This window comes from Arachis ipaensis, chromosome B05 (genome assembly GCF_000816755.2).
Source record: "Arachis ipaensis cultivar K30076 chromosome B05, Araip1.1, whole genome shotgun sequence".
Lineage (NCBI taxonomy): Eukaryota > Viridiplantae > Streptophyta > Magnoliopsida > Fabales > Fabaceae > Arachis > Arachis ipaensis.
In genome coordinates this window covers 109,750,651-109,763,239 of record NC_029789.2, presented here as the reverse complement: position 1 = coordinate 109,763,239, position 12,589 = coordinate 109,750,651, and the positions used below count along the sequence as shown (strand labels likewise).

Below are 12,589 nucleotides of genomic sequence, written 5' to 3'. Positions count from 1 at the left end.
GGCTAGTTAAGCTGCTTCCCTGGTTGTCCTTTATTCTTTTGCTTATCTTTATCATGTTCCTATTAGGTTTCTTAGCACGCAAGTATTCCTTTCCTGAGTGTTGCGCTTTTTATTTTGCGATTTTGTTTTACCTGTTTTTCAAGGCTCCTAGTTAAATATCTTTTTCTTTATTATATATATATATATATATATATATATTCTTAGAGGTCGTAATACCTTACTATCTCAGTCTTATGACTTAAGCATAATACTATGTATGGTAGGGTGTTACAACTTCAATTGTGGTTGAATTCAACCCCAAGTTTTAGTTCCGATCATTCGTTGACCTTAGAACTCCACTTAAACAATCATTTTTAACCATGCAAAGGTTTTGCGCCATTCTTTCTAATCAAATTTTGGTCTCTGCTCTAATGTCATAGAGAAAACAAAAGCTAATTTTCCAATCCAAGGGGTGATATAGGTATTCTTTTTAGTACAAGATTTAGCACAAATTACCCTTACAACTTCAAATTTTAGATATCTTCGTACCAAAAAGATATCATTATAGTTAAGTTAGTTGCCACAATATTTTCCAACTGTAATAACAAAATTCTTGTCAAATTTCATTTTCTTCTTAACAACATCATATTTGTGAACCATAATTATGCTATATTTGTTGTTTTGCTTGCACATTAGGCATCAAAACCATGGGTATAAAGTTCGAACAATATGAAATGTTTTCTTCCATGCATTGTAACTTGATATTCCATGGGTCAAGTTGGCAAAAGCAAATGGGAAGTTCTATGGTATCTTAAGCGTTGTTCACCATAACGTTCTCCTTTTACATTTTAACCTTGGCAAATGACCTGGATATGCTATCACTTTTGAACATAATATGCAAAGCTCTGAAATATAATACGATGTTTGAAATTTATATCATATTCTTTAGTGCACACCAACTAAACAAAATTCCTTATATGTTCAAAGAATTTTTTTTCTAATTTTCCTAATTCGCGTACTTTTATTATCCCACAAGCAAAGACATTGAATATATCGCTCTATTTTAAATTGAATTGTTAATTATTTATATATTGATTCTAGCTATTTCTTATGATTCAAGTAGGGCAAAATACACCTAATACTGGAATACCACCAACAGATATATAATGATATCACTAATGTGATGTGATACACCCTGATGATTTATAGAAATAGAATACAAAAACTTTTATTAACACGGATTAACAAGGAAATTAAAAGTTTTATACATGTCGATAAACTAAGAAAAGAAATATGTAGGCCTATTAGCTCAGTTGGTTAGAGCATCGTGCTAGTCGTGCTAATAACGCGAAGGTCGCAGGTTCGAGACCTGCATGGGCCATTAGAAGAAATTTGTTTTTTAAACCCATGAATTTTCAGAGTATAAAAATAATGGCCTATCCATGTCGAGGAGTGTTGATATGTTCTTTTTTATCTTTTATAAGTTTTTGTTCCAAGAAAGAAATTGAATTGCGTATAAAACCTTAACAACGATACGATGGAAGTTTTTAAAACATATTTCTACCAAACAATATGTATATGGACAAAATTATAGCACTTGTTATGGTACTACATAATTTTCATCCTATCAAAAAAGTTTGCCGGAACTTGTAAGGGAAATTGATGGAAGCTATATCCCAATACCCGAAAGTACATGTATTTGACAAGTTCTTTACCTTAGTAAAAAGAGCAAAACTTCTTGCAAAATTTACTTAGATTAGTGTTTTGAAATTTATACTCTTTATGTTACCAATGTAACAATCACATCCCATTCTTCCTTTATTGCTAAGAGGGCCATAAATCAAAATTCAAATGAAAGTTAAGCTCTTGCCAATCTTTTTTAAATATCTCGATGCATTCAGTGAAGGATAGATTATAAAACTTTCTAATCTTAATCTCTTTCATAAGTAGATTTCATGTGGAATGATATGGAGGAGTTTGGATTTTACAATGTCATCAAATCAAGTAAGATTTTTAGATTATTCCAGTTTTATTAGTTAAATATATCACTCAAAAAAATATTTTCTTACCTGTTGAGAGAGATAAATATTAAATAAAGACAAATAGAAAAAGAAAACTTAATGTTACTCTATGTTAATCGTTTATAAACATAGCATGCTTTAATGCATCAACCATCAACACTAAGAAAGACAATAAAAAGATGACTTCAATTGTGGTTGAATTCAACCCCAAGTTTTAGTTCCGATCATTCGTTGACCTTAGAACTCCACTTAAACAACCATTTTTTGACCATGCAAAGGTTTTGCGCCATTCTTTCTAATCGAAATTTGGTCTCTGCTCTATTGTCATAGAGAAAAAAAAAGCTAATTATCCAATCTAAGGGGTGATATTGGTGTTCTTTTTAGTACAAGATTTAGCACACATTACCCTTACAACTTCAAATTTTAGATATCTTCGTACCAAAAAGCTATCATTATAGTTAAGTGAGTTGCCACAATCTTTTTCAACTGTAACAACAAAATTCTTATCGAATTTCATTTTCTTCTTAACAACTTCATTTTGGTGAACCATAACTATGCTATATTTGTTGTTTTCCTAGCACATTAGGCATCAAAAACCATGGGTATAAATTTCGAACAGTATGAAACATTTTCATCTATGCATTGTAACTTTGTATTCCATGGGTCAAGTCGGAAAAATCAAATGGGGAGTTCTATGGTATCTTAAGCGTTGTTCACCATAACGTTCTCCTTTTACATTTTAACCTTGGCAAACGAGCTGGATATGCTATCACTTTTGGACATAATATGCAAAGCTCTCAAATATAATACGAGGTGCGAAATTTATATCATATTCTTTAGTGCACACCAACTAAACAAAATTCCTTATATGTTAAAAGAATTTTTTTTTCTAATTTTCCTAATTCGTGTACTTTTATTTTCTCACAAGCAAAGACATTGAATATATCGCCCTGTTTTAAATTGATTTGTTAATTATTTATATATTGATTCTAGCTATTTCTTCCGAATCAAGTAGGGCAAAATACACCTAATACTGGAATACCACCAACAGATATATAATGATATCACTAATGTGCTGTGATACACCCTGATGATTTATAGAAATAGAATATGAAAATTCCAAGAAAGAAATTGAATTGCGTATAAAACCTTAACAACGATAGGATGGATGTTTTTAAAACATATTTCTACCAAACAATATGTATATGGACAAAATTATAGCACTTGTTATGGTACTACATAAATTTTTTCCTATCAAAAAAGTTTGCCGGAACTTGTAAGAGAAATTGATGGAAGCTATATCCCAATACCCGAAAGTACATGTATTTGACAAGTTCTTTACCTTAGTAAAAAGAGCAAAACTTCTTGCAAAATTTACTTTGATTAGTGTTTTGAAATTTATACTCTTTATGTTACCAACGTAACAATCACATCCCATTCTTCCTTTATTGCTAAGAGGGCCATAAATCAAAATCCAAATGAAAGTTAAGCTCTTGCCAATTTTTTTTAAATATCTCGATGCATTCATAGTGAATGATAGATTATAAAACTTTCTAATCTTAATCTATTTCATAAGTAGATTTCATGTGGAATGACATGGAGAAGTTTGGATTTTAATATGTCATCAAATCAAGTAAGATTTTTAGATTATTCCAGTTTTATTAGTTAAATATATCACTCAAAAAAATGTTTTCTTACCTTTTGAGAGAAATAAATATTAAATAAAGACAAACAGAAAAAGAAAACTTAATGTTACTCTCTGTTAATCGTTTATAAACATAGCATGCTTTAATGCATCAACCATCAACGCTAAGAAAGACAATAAAAAGATGACTTCAATTGTGGTTGAATTCAACCCCAAGTTTTTGTTCCGATCATTCGTTGACCTTAGAACTCCACTTAAACAACCATTTTTTGACCATGCAAAGGTTTTGCGCCATTCTTTCTAATCAAAATTTGGTCTCTGCTCTATTTTCATAGAGAAAACAAAAGCTAATTATCCAATCTAAGGGGTGATATTGGTATTCTTTTTATTACAAGATTTAGCATACATTACCCTTACAACTTCAAATTTTAGATATCTTCGTACCAAAAAGCTATCATTATAGTTAAGTTAGTTGTCACAATCTTTTTCAACTGTAATAATAAAATTCTTATCGAATTTCATTTTCTTCTTAACAACTTCATATTTGTGAACCATAACTATGCTATATTTGTTGTTTTGCTAGCACATTAGGCATCAAAAATCTTGGGTATAAAGTTCGAACAATATGAAACGTTTTCTTCTATGCATTGTAACTTGGTATTCCATGGGTCAAGTCGGAAAAAGCAAATGGGTAGTTCTATGGTATCTTAAGCGTTATTCACCATAACGTTCTCCTTTTACATTTTAACCTTGGCAAACGAGCTGGATATGCTATCACTTTTGAACATAATATGCAAAGCTCTCAAATATAATACGAGGTGCGAAATTTATATCATATTCTTTAGTGCACACCAACTAAACAAAATTCCTTATATGTTCAAAGAATTTTTTTTCTAATTTTCCTAATTCGCGTACTTTTATTTTCTCACACGCAAAGACATTGAATATATCGCCCTGTTTTAAATTGATTTGTTAATTATTTATATATTAATTCTAGCTATTTCTTCTGAATCAAGCAGGGCAAAATACAGCTAATACTGGAATACCACCAACAGATATATAATGATATCACTAATGTGCTGTGATACACCCTGATGATTTATAGAAATAGAATATGAAAATTTTTATTAACACGGATTAACAGGGAAATTAAAAGTTTTATACATGTCGATAAACTAAGGAAAGAAATATGTAGGCCTATTAGCTCAGTTGGTTAGAGCGTCGTGCTAATAACGTGAAGGTCGCAGGTTCGAGACCTGCATGGGCCATTAGAAGAAATTTGTTTTTTAAACCCATGAATTTTCAGAGTATAAAAATAATGGCCTATCCATGTCGAGGAGTGTTGATATGTTCCTTTTTATCTTTTATAAGTTTTTGTTCCAAGAAAGAAATTGAATTGCGTATAAAACCTTAACAACGATACGATGGAAGTTTTTAAAACATATTTCTACCAAACAATATGTATATGGACAAAATTATAGCACTTGTTATGGTACTACATAATTTTCTTCCTATAAAAAAAGTTTGCCGGAACTTGTAAGGAAAATTGATGGAAGCTATATCCCAATACCCGAAAGTACATGTATTTGACATGTTCTTTACCTTAGTAAAAAGAGCAAAACTTCTTGCAAAATTTACTTAGATTAGTGTTTTGAAATTTATACTCTTTATGTTACCAACGTAACAATCACATCCCATTCTTCCTTTATTGCTAAGAGGGCCATAAATCAAAATCCAAATGAAAGTTAAGCTCTTGCCAATTTTTTTAAATATCTCGATGCATTCATAGTGAAGGATAGATTATAAAACTTTCTAATCTTAATCTCTTTCATAAGTAGATTTCATGTGGAATGACATGGAGAAGTTTGGATTTTACTATGTCATCAAATCAAGTAAGATTTTTAGATTATTCCAGTTTTATTAGTTAAATATATCACTCAAAAAAATGTTTTCTTACCTTTTGAGAGAGATAAATATTAAATAAAGACAAACAGAAAAAGAAAACTTAATGTTACTCTATGTTAATCGTTTATAAACATAGCATGCTTTAATGCATCAACCATCAACGCTAAGAAAGACAATAAAAAGATGACTTCAACTGTGGTTGAATTCAACCCCAAGTTTTAGTTCCGATCATTCGTTGACCTTAGAACTCCACTTAAACAACCATTTTTTGACCATGCAAAGGTTTTGTGCCATTCTTTCTGATCGAAATTTGGTCTCTGCTCTATTATCATAGAGAAAAAAAAAAGCTAATTATCCAATCTAAGGGGTGATATTAGTATTCTTTTTAGTACAAGATTTAGCACACATTACCCTTACAACTTCAAATTTTAGATATCTTCGTACAAAAAAGCTATCATTATAGTTAAGTGAGTTGCCACAATCTTTTTCAACTGTAATAACAAAATTCTTATCGAATTTCATTTTCTTCTTAACAACTTCATTTTTGTGAACCATAACTATGCTATATTTGTTGTTTTCCTAGCACATTAGGCATCAAAAACCATGGGTATAAAGTTCGAACAGTATGAAACATTTTCATCTATGCATTGTAACTTGGTATTCCATGGGTCAAGTCGGAAAAAGCAAATGGGGAGTTCTATGGTATCTTAAGCGTTGTTCACCATAACGTTCTCCTTTTACATTTTAACCTTGGCAAACGAGCTGGATATGCTATCACTTTTGGACATAATATGCAAAGCTCTCATATATAATACGAGGTGCGAAATTTATATCATATTCTTTAGTGCACACCAACTAAACAAAATTCCTTATATGTTCAAAGAATTTTTTTTTTCTAATTTTCCTAATTCGTGTACTTTATTTTCTCACAAGCAAAGACATTGAATATATCGCCCTGTTTTAAATTGATTTGTTAATTATTTATATATTGATTCTAGCTATTTCTTCCGAATCAAGTAGGGCAAAATACACCTAATACTGCTAATACTGTTCAGAGTATAAAAATAATGGCCTATCCATGTCGAGGAGTGTTGATATGTTCCTTTTTATCTTTTATAAGTTTTTGTTCCAAGAAAGAAATTGAATTGCGTATAAAACCTTAACAACGATAGGATGGATGTTTTTAAAACATATTTCTACCAAACAATATGTATATGGACAAAATTATAGCACTTGTTATGGTACTACATAAATTTTTTCCTATCAAAAAAGTTTGCCGGAACTTGTAAGAGAAATTGATGGAAGCTATATCCCAATACCCGAAAGTACATGTATTTGACAAGTTCTTTACCTTAGTAAAAAGAGCAAAACTTCTTGCAAAATTTACTTTGATTAGTGTTTTGAAATTTATACTCTTTATGTTACCAACGTAACAATCACATCCCATTCTTCCTTTATTGCTAAGAGGGCCATAAATCAAAATCCAAATGAAAGTTAAGCTCTTGCCAATTTTTTTTAAATATCTCGATGCATTCATAGTGAATGATAGATTATAAAACTTTCTAATCTTAATCTATTTCATAAGTAGATTTCATGTGGAATGACATGGAGAAGTTTGGATTTTAATATGTCATCAAATCAAGTAAGATTTTTAGATTATTCCAGTTTTATTAGTTAAATATATCACTCAAAAAAATGTTTTCTTACCTTTTGAGAGAAATAAATATTAAATAAAGACAAACAGAAAAAGAAAACTTAATGTTACTCTCTGTTAATCGTTTATAAACATAGCATGCTTTAATGCATCAACCATCAACGCTAAGAAAGACAATAAAAAGATGACTTCAATTGTGGTTGAATTCAACCCCAAGTTTTTGTTCCGATCATTCGTTGACCTTAGAACTCCACTTAAACAACCATTTTTTGACCATGCAAAGGTTTTGCGCCATTCTTTCTAATCAAAATTTGGTCTCTGCTCTATTTTCATAGAGAAAACAAAAGCTAATTATCCAATCTAAGGGGTGATATTGGTATTCTTTTTATTACAAGATTTAGCATACATTACCCTTACAACTTCAAATTTTAGATATCTTCGTACCAAAAAGCTATCATTATAGTTAAGTTAGTTGTCACAATCTTTTTCAACTGTAATAATAAAATTCTTATCGAATTTCATTTTCTTCTTAACAACTTCATATTTGTGAACCATAACTATGCTATATTTGTTGTTTTGCTAGCACATTAGGCATCAAAAATCTTGGGTATAAAGTTCGAACAATATGAAACGTTTTCTTCTATGCATTGTAACTTGGTATTCCATGGGTCAAGTCGGAAAAAGCAAATGGGTAGTTCTATGGTATCTTAAGCGTTATTCACCATAACGTTCTCCTTTTACATTTTAACCTTGGCAAACGAGCTGGATATGCTATCACTTTTGAACATAATATGCAAAGCTCTCAAATATAATACGAGGTGCGAAATTTATATCATATTCTTTAGTGCACACCAACTAAACAAAATTCCTTATATGTTCAAAGAATTTTTTTTCTAATTTTCCTAATTCGCGTACTTTTATTTTCTCACACGCAAAGACATTGAATATATCGCCCTGTTTTAAATTGATTTGTTAATTATTTATATATTAATTCTAGCTATTTCTTCTGAATCAAGCAGGGCAAAATACAGCTAATACTGGAATACCACCAACAGATATATAATGATATCACTAATGTGCTGTGATACACCCTGATGATTTATAGAAATAGAATATGAAAATTTTTATTAACACGGATTAACAGGGAAATTAAAAGTTTTATACATGTCGATAAACTAAGGAAAGAAATATGTAGGCCTATTAGCTCAGTTGGTTAGAGCGTCGTGCTAATAACGTGAAGGTCGCAGGTTCGAGACCTGCATGGGCCATTAGAAGAAATTTGTTTTTTAAACCCATGAATTTTCAGAGTATAAAAATAATGGCCTATCCATGTCGAGGAGTGTTGATATGTTCCTTTTTATCTTTTATAAGTTTTTGTTCCAAGAAAGAAATTGAATTGCGTATAAAACCTTAACAACGATAAGATGGAAGTTTTTAAAACACATTTCTACCAAACAATACGTATATGGAGCAAATTATAGCACTTGTTATGGTACTACATAATTGTCTTCCTATCAAAAAAGTTTGCAGGAACATGTAAGGAAAATTGATGGAAGCTCTATCCCTAATACTTGAAAGTACATGTTTTTGACAAGTTCTATATACCTTAGTAAAAAAAGCAAAACTTCTTGTAAAATTTACATAGATTAGTGTTTTGAAATTTATACTCTTTATGTTACCAACGTAACAATCACATCACATTCTTCCTTTATTGCTAAGAGGGCCATAAATCAAAATCCAAATGAAAGTTAAGCTCTTGCCAATTGTTTTTAAATATCTCGATGCATTCATAGTGAAGGATAAATTATAAAACTTTCTAATCTTAATTTGTTTCATAAGTAGATTTCATGTGGAATGATATGGAGGAGTTTGGATTTCACTATGTCATCAAATGAAGTAAGATTTTTAGATTATTCCAGTTTTATGAGGAGTGCTAGGGGGACAGCAACTTTTGTGATTTTAGCCATCAAATAACCATCAATAATGATTTTAATGGTGTGAGATTGGTGTGAGATTTCATCCAATGACTCACTTTTCTTTGCTGTTACATGCTGGCCAGAATTTAATAAAGTTGCTGGCCCCCTAAACTTTTCCCAGTTTTATTAGTTAAATATATCACTCAAAAAATTGTTTTCTTACCTATTGAGAGTGATAAATATTAAATAATGACAAACACAAAAAGAAAAGATAATGTTACTCTCTGTTAATCGTTTATAAACATAGCATCCTTTAATGCATCAACCAACAATGCTAAGAAAGACAATAAAAAGAAGACTTCATTTGTGGTTGAATTCAACTCCAAGTTTTAGTTCCGATCATTCGTTGACCTTAGAACTCCACTTAAACAACCATTTTTTGACCATGCAAAGGTTTGGCGCCATTCTTCTAATCAAAATTTGGTCTATACTCTAATGTCATAAAGAAAACAAAAGCTAATTATCCAATCTAAGGGGTGATATTGGTATTCTTTTTAGTACAAGATTTAGCACACATTACCCTTACAACTACAAATTTTAGATATCTTCGTACCAGAAACCTATCATTATAGTTAAGTTAGTTGCCACAATCTTTTTCAACTGTAATAATAAAATTCTTATCGAATTTCATTTTCTTCTTAACAACTTCATATTTGTGAACCATAACTATGCTATATTTGTTGTTTTGCTAGCACATTAGGCATAAAAAATCATGGGTATAAAGTTCGAACAATATGAAACGTTTTCTTCTATGCATTGTAACTTGGTATTCCATGGGTCAAGTCGGAAAAAGCAAATGGGGAGTTCTATGGTATCTTAAGCGTTGTTCACCATAACGTTCTCCTTTTACATTTTAACCTTGGCAAACGAGCTGGATATGATATCACTTTTGAACATAATATGCAAAGCTCTCAAATATAACACGAGGTGCGAAATTTATATCATATTCTTTAGTGCACACCAACTAAACAAAATTCCTTATATGTTCAAAGAATTTTTTTTTTCTAATTTTCCTAATTCGCATACTTTTATTTTCTCACAAGCAAAGACATTGAATATATCGCCCTGTTTTAAATTGATTTGTTAATTATTTATATATTAATTCTAGCTTTTTCTTCCAAATCAAGCAGGGCAAAATACACCTAATACTGGAATACCACCAACAGATATATAATGATATCACTAAAGTGCTGTGATAGACCCTGATGATTTATAGAAATAGAATACGAAAACTTTTATTAACACGGATTAACAGGGAAATTAAAAGTTTTATACATGTTGATAAACTAAGAAAAGAAATATGCAGGCCTATTAGCTCAGTTGGTTAGAACGTCGTGCTAATAACGCGAAGGTCGCAGGTTCAAGACCTGCATGGGCCATTAGAAGAAATTTGTTTTTTAAACCCATGAATTTTCAGAGTATAAAAATAATGACCTATCCATGTCGAGGAGTGTTGATATGTTCCTTTTTATCTTTTATAAGTTTTTGTTCCAAGAAAGAAATTGAATTGCGTATAAAACCTTAACAACGATACGATGGAAGTTTTTAAAACACATTTCTACCAAACAATACGTATATGGAGCAAATTATAGCACTTGTTATGGTACTATATAATTGTCTTCCTATCAAAAAAGTTTGCCGGAACATGTAAGGAAAATTGATGGAAGCTCTATCCCTAATACTTGAAAGTACATGTTTTTGACAAGTTCTATATACCTTAGTAAAAAAAGCAAAACTTCTTGTAAAATTTACATAGATTAGTGTTTTGAAATTTATACTCTTTATGTTACCAACGTAACAATCACATCCCATTCTTCCTTTATTGCTAAGAGGGCCATAAATCAAAATCCAAATGAAAGTTAACTCTTGCCAATTGTTTTGGTATTCCATGGGTCAAGTCGGAAAAAGCAAATGGGGAGTTCTATGGTATCTTAAGCGTTGTTCACCATAACGTTCTCGTTTTACATTTTAACCTTGGCAAACGAGCTGGATATGCTATAACTTTTGAACATAATATGCAAAGCTCTCAAATATAATACGAGGTGCGAAATTTATATCATATTCTTTAGTGCACACCAACTAAACAAAATTCCTTATATGTTCAAAGATTTTTTTTTCTAATTTTCCTAATTCGCGTACTTTTATTTTCTCACAAGCAAAGACATTGAATATATCGCCCTGTTTTAAATTGATTTGTTAATTATTTATATATTAATTCTAGCTCTTTCTTCCGAATCAAGCAGGGCAAAATACACCTAATACTGGAATACCACAAACAGATATATAATGATATCACTAATGTGCTGTGATACACCCTGATGATTTATAGAAATAGAATATGAAAACTTTTATTAACACGGATTAACAGGGAAATTAAAAGTTTTATACATGTTGATAAACTAAGAAAAGAAATATGTAGGCCTATTAGCTCAGTTGGTTAGAGCGCCGTGCTAATAACGCGAAGGTCGCAAGTTCGAGACCTGCATGGGCCATTAGAAGAAATTTGTTTTTTAAACCCATGAATTTTCAAAGTATAAAAATAATGGCCTATCCATGTCGAGGAGTGTTGATATGTTCCTTTTTATCTTTTATAAGTTTTTGTTCCAAGAAAGAAATTGAATTGCGTATAAAACCTTAACAACGATACGATGGAAGTTTTTAAAACACATTTCTACCAAACAATACGTATATGGAGCAAATTATAGCACTTGTTATGGTACTACATAATTGTCTTCCTATCAAAAAAGTTTGCCGGAACATGTAAGAAAAATTGATGGAAGCTCTATCCCTAATACTTGAAAGTACATGTTTTTGACAAGTTCTATATACCTTGGTAAAAAAAGCAAAACTTCTTGCAAAATTTACATAGATTAGTGTTTTGAAATTTATACTCTTTATGTTACCAACTTAACAATCACATCCCATTCTTCCTTTATTGCTAAGAGGGCCATAAATCAAAATCCAAATGAAAGTTAACTCTTGCCAATTGTTTTTAAATATCTCGATGCATTCATAGTGAAGGATAAATTATAAAACTTTCTAATCTTAATTTGTTTCATAAGTAGATTTCATGTGGAATGATATGGAGGAGTTTGGATTTCACTATGTCATCAAATGAAGTAAGATTTTTAGATTATTCCAGTTTTATGAGGAGTGCTAGGAGGACAGCAACTTTTGTGATTTTAGCCATCAAATAACCATCAATAATGATTTTAATGATGTGAGATTGGTGTGAGATTTCATCCAATGACTCACTTTTCTTTGCTGTTACATGCTGGCCAGAATTTAATAAAGTTGCTGGCCCCCTAAACTTTTCCCAGTTTTATTAGTTAAATATATCACTCAAAAAATTGTTTGCTTACCTATTGAGAGTGATAAATATTAAATAATGACAAACACAAAAAGAAAA

The 12,589-nt window shown here is 30.6% G+C and overlaps 5 non-coding genes across 5 annotated transcripts; all 5 read left to right on the top strand.

The window, feature by feature from the left end:
- TRNAT-AGU lies at positions 1,278 to 1,360 on the top strand. The gene is given in 2 exon segments: positions 1,278 to 1,315; positions 1,325 to 1,360. It is a non-coding gene; the product is annotated as a tRNA-Thr (tRNA).
- TRNAI-AAU lies at positions 4,840 to 4,913 on the top strand. Its single transcript has one exon. It is a non-coding gene; the product is annotated as a tRNA-Ile (tRNA).
- On the top strand, positions 8,399 to 8,472 carry TRNAI-AAU. Its single transcript has one exon. It is a non-coding gene; the product is annotated as a tRNA-Ile (tRNA).
- On the top strand, positions 10,486 to 10,559 carry TRNAI-AAU. Its single transcript has one exon. It is a non-coding gene; the product is annotated as a tRNA-Ile (tRNA).
- On the top strand, positions 11,599 to 11,672 carry TRNAI-AAU. Its single transcript has one exon. It is a non-coding gene; the product is annotated as a tRNA-Ile (tRNA).